The 4,687-nt window shown below is 33.7% G+C and overlaps 1 long non-coding RNA gene across 1 annotated transcript; it reads right to left on the reverse strand.

The window, feature by feature from the left end:
* Positions 1-3,836: 3,836 nt before the first annotated feature.
* Positions 3,837-4,315, reverse strand: LOC106674322. The gene is made up of 3 exons (XR_002909835.1): positions 4,200-4,315; positions 4,102-4,143; positions 3,837-3,887 (listed from the first exon to the last, which is right to left on the reverse strand). It is a non-coding gene; the product is annotated as an uncharacterized LOC106674322 (long non-coding RNA).
* Positions 4,316-4,687: the final 372 nt, after the last annotated feature.

Here is a 4,687-nt window from a genome sequence, read left to right on the forward strand (position 1 = left end):
TACCATATTGATTTCAAGGTCCATTACAAGTCCAGGTCATCCCCTCTTCAACATTTCCCCTTCTTATCGACCGCATCCCTTAGCCATTGGTGGAGTGCACACCCGCCGGATACAAATCGGATGAAACCCCGATATTAAAAACAACGTTTAAATTAAATATATGCGAGTGAAAAGAATAATATGAAACCTTTTACACTTGGTATCAAAGCTAAAGTATGTGAAACCGAAGGTGGATGTGTATTTGAATGAGGACTGCGTCGACTCCATAAGATGTAGAGGTGTTGCCGGCAGTTTCACACATACCGGTAAATATATCATCCTAATGACAATTAATAAAAGCACCGACTTAAGAATTCAACAGAAAATACTCATAAGTCTATCATTGGAGAAACAGAAAGAAACTCGCTATTAAACAAGCAAGAACTGAATTGTTGAACTAAATAATTAACATTACATGTTTTACTTTAAATGACGTGTAAAAATAACTTCCTCGATTACAGGGACAACAATTGGTCGAGAAAAAAAAGAAGAAAAAAATATATATATTGTTGATGACAGGAAATTGAAAATTATTGGACAAATAAAGTCAATTTTAACTATCAACCGTGGTTACTAGTTTCCACTGTGGCCGTCCACCTCATTGAGCTAATCAAAATAAAAGGTTTGTTCTGGAATCAAAAAACATATCGCTGAGTAACACGAAGCAAATTAAAAAAAGATAGAAATCAGTAGATTTTGGAAGGAGCAACCCCTCAAATTTTTCATTTCCAGCGATGATTCGAGCGATGAAGCTGCCATGTTACTGAATGAAGTCCAGTTGTTCTTCCCCTTTATGAGATGTTTTCAAAACAACCAAGCCACTTCATAGATCTTACAGGGGTTTCTTTGCAATTGGAAGTTTTTGGACAAACAACGTCAATTTCAACAATCAACTATCAACGCTATAGAAGAGAAAGAGTACAAAGAGGATTTTGCGTTCATTCATACCTGGAAAGACTTTTGGACTCTATGTTTCAGACAATTTTTAGCCTTTTGTCGTTAATCTAAAGAAAGCTATTTGAAACTGACCTGTCATACAAAAACAAAGCATTGATCAAGAAAAGCTTCCTTTTCGGCGTATGAGGTGATGGTGAGGATTCAGGCAGAGTTTCCCTCCGTTGAGCTATTTCAACAGATTGAAACTTTCCAACTTCAGGCCGTGACTTTTAGGTTACTTCGAGTATCCAGGAAGCATAAAAAAAACTCATTGCTTGAAAAAAAAGAAGGAATGATGACGAATTTTCGAATAAGTTTGTTTTGAACGTCAAAGAACAAAAAAGCAGAGACTTTTGTTTGAATATCCTGAGATGGTTTTGTTGCTGTTATGAGAAACCTACATTAATCGTTTCAAGAGTAAATTGTTTTTTCCTTGGGTCACTGGTGACAATAGTCTCCTTTTCTTCCACTGCGGCCTAAAAGATCTATTGTACAATTGATCTCACTTTGTATCCAGAAAGTCTGTCGGCGATCTCAAGCCTCTTTCAGTTTTCCCATTTTTAAGGTAGAAATTGAACGGACAATGAACTATTATTTTCCTTAATTATTGCTTTTTGTGAGGTTTTCCTTGTTGAGATGTTGCAACACTTCCTTTATTGCTTTGCACCTTGAATTTGATCTAGTGTTTGGACATTGCATTGTTTCATTCCAGCGTAGCATCCTTTTGTGGGTACTGATTTGCGGTTCTGGTCCAAAGGGCGTGTGGGCTCCGCTTGGTTTCGCCAGTTTGTCAGCCTGATCATTGCCTTAATCCCCACGTGTCCTGGCACCGCAGCAGTCGTGGCAATGCAGTAGCGTCAGAACTAAACATATAGTTCTGGTTTAAGAAAATTTTTTGGCAACCACACCTGTGGATCCTGGCAGAACCCATGGTTTTTTTAATGCATTATAGTATGAAAAATATATTTGCGCTACAAAACGGGTAGTTAAGTCTTCCTGTATAACAGGAATTACTGGGACGTAAACACGGCGGACATCACTGTAAGGTAAAGGTCCCGAGTTCAAATCCAGCGAACCTGCATTCGAACCCGACATACTTACAAATTACAAAGGTTTTTTTTTCGAAAACACCGGCACCCTGAGGATATATGAAAAACAGGAATTACTACTACACATTTGGTAAACAACATTTTAAATTTTCGAATTAAAAAAAATCAATGCAATCAAAGTGCAAGGCGAATTCGAGATCCTATTAATTTATAAAATAAAGTAAATTCTTATAAATTTTTTATATGTGATTATGCGCCTTGAAGTAAGTATTTAGAAATTTTATGTAATTGTACAATTCTACTGTTTAAATCCATTAGAAAACATTTTAACAAAATCTTCCCTCTAATGATTGCAATTGAGATAAAATAGCACAATTTTTCTTATTAGAAAATATTATTTGAACTACGATGCGCACACGCACTGCTGGTATCCACTTTAACTTAAATTCTTGATAGAAATTGCTTAAAAAAACTAATGGAATCATTTTCTACAAAGGTTTTAGTTAGGAAAAACATATCAAAAATTCAATATAGTTAATAAACTACATATCACTTTTTTCTTGACCAACCTTCTATGTTATAAGACAATTTTTTTAAGGTATTACTTTCATAATTGGAATCACTTTTTCGATAGTTAAATTATGTGTACATATTAAATTCACTAGTTTCGTGGTCCGCTTGACCAAGTAATATCTTACAATTAATTAAGGTTTTAAGTTGAGATAAAAAAGTCAGTGTTACGAGCGGGATTCGAACCCACGCCCTTCGGCTTGATACACCGCTACTCTACCACTTGAGTTATCGTGACCTCGATCCACTCAGACACCGACTTCCCATCTCAACCCCACCTTTTGAATTTTCCCTCCTTTTTGCAATTTTTCAAATGTCGTGTATTCGATTTGATTCTCGGCGACAAATGAAATGGCCATGTGTACGTAGTTATACATATGAGCTGTTGATTGCTGTTGCTTGGAATCCGATTCAGCCCTCTTCTTACTTGTATCACTTCCAGTTGAGTGTAACTTTCTTAGTATGACGAAGTTTAACTTTTAAGCGTGTATACTTTTCGTCATCTGAGTTTCCCCATAAGCTTTCTTTCTTCTTTCTTCTTAGCTTCTTTCTCCTTGACCGATTCCTCAACTTCATAAGGCGCCGAAGTAGTATCGGACATCAATTCACCCAGTTCATCATGATTTGCCTCTTCTGTTGCCAGTGTAAACTAGAATGCTGTAAGTTCTTTGCCTTATGTACATAGGGCAACAATGGTTTACCGACTTGCCAAATTTCAAAAAGGTAGCCTTAGATAGCACCTTTTATTGATTGAATAGATATTTTGATAATTTCAGTACTTGGAACTTTTTGATGTATAAATTTAACTAATATTGGTCTTTGCCTGATTTAACTATGAAAGCATTACTTAATGTTTTAATTTTATAAATTGTATTTTTAAACTATTATTTATAATGGATAATTGTAAATGTAAATAGTACATAATTGTATATTTAAAAACTTTTTTGGGGGTATTTCATCTACGAGATATATGAACCCTCAGGGTGCCGGTGTTTTTGAAAAAAAAAAAAACCCATTTGTAAGTGTTATGGATTCGAACCAGGGACGCTGGCTCGAAAGGTAGAAATAAATAAATATTATATAGAAGAAAATTTTCCAGTCTTGAACTGGAAGGAATCCTGTAGATGTGGGAATTAACAAAAAAAAGGATAATTCACACTTTCAAATAACTATTTATTTTTAGTATTAATAATTAAGTAAAATTTATACATTTTTCTTGTTAAATAAATTGCTCTTTTTTACACAGTCTTGGTGAAATATGGAGATAATATTGCCTCCTTTTAAGACATTCACCTGGAAAATTAAAAAATAAATTTGAATAAAAGAAAAAATCAACAAAATTGTTAACACACGTCGTATAAACCGGACAATTTTCTATTTTTTTCTTTTAAAGCAAGATTATATGTTGTTCCCTCGTTTTTAATCCCCTGCTCGACTGGCTAAATCAAGATTCTGTTTTTAATCGTAACGTGTAGATTATTTTTTGGGCTTACTTCTACTTACATACCTGTCTCACTTCACAAGGAGGTCCAACAGGAAGGTGATCAACCTGCAAAAATAATTTTATTTAATAAACAGTTAATTTAAATCGAAAATCGCGCTTACCCCGTTTTCGCTCCAAGAACTTTCCTCCCACGCAAAGCAAGCAAGAGCCAGAGTGGATAAAATTAAAAGGCATAAAACGATCTTCCTAAAAAAATTGTATTTTGCTTGAGTTGATTTAAAATATATAATAAATATTGATTAATATTAACAGTCTGTCGGTTTAACCACACTTATAAGTAGTACACAAAGCAAAGTAATAAGCACACAAATTATAACTACAAAGTAATGATTTAAAAAAATTATATGTAAGGGCGTTAATCAGTATAAGGGCTATTTTTGCCTTAAAAATCTGCCATGATGTCACTCTTATGGCTAGATTTCTAATTTAAATTTTTGAAAATAGATTAGTTATCTTTAGAAATCTTTTCAGCCAANAATTATAATATATATATATTAAAAATAAAAATACATAGATACATTCCATCTAACTTGAATTAAAAATTTACAATAAAATAATGTTTTTCTTTTCTACATAGTTTAGGCATCAG

Source organism: Cimex lectularius, unplaced genomic scaffold (genome assembly GCF_000648675.2).
Source record: "Cimex lectularius strain Harlan isolate CLEC.00 unplaced genomic scaffold, Clec_2.1 scaffold22, whole genome shotgun sequence".
NCBI lineage: Eukaryota > Metazoa > Arthropoda > Insecta > Hemiptera > Cimicidae > Cimex > Cimex lectularius.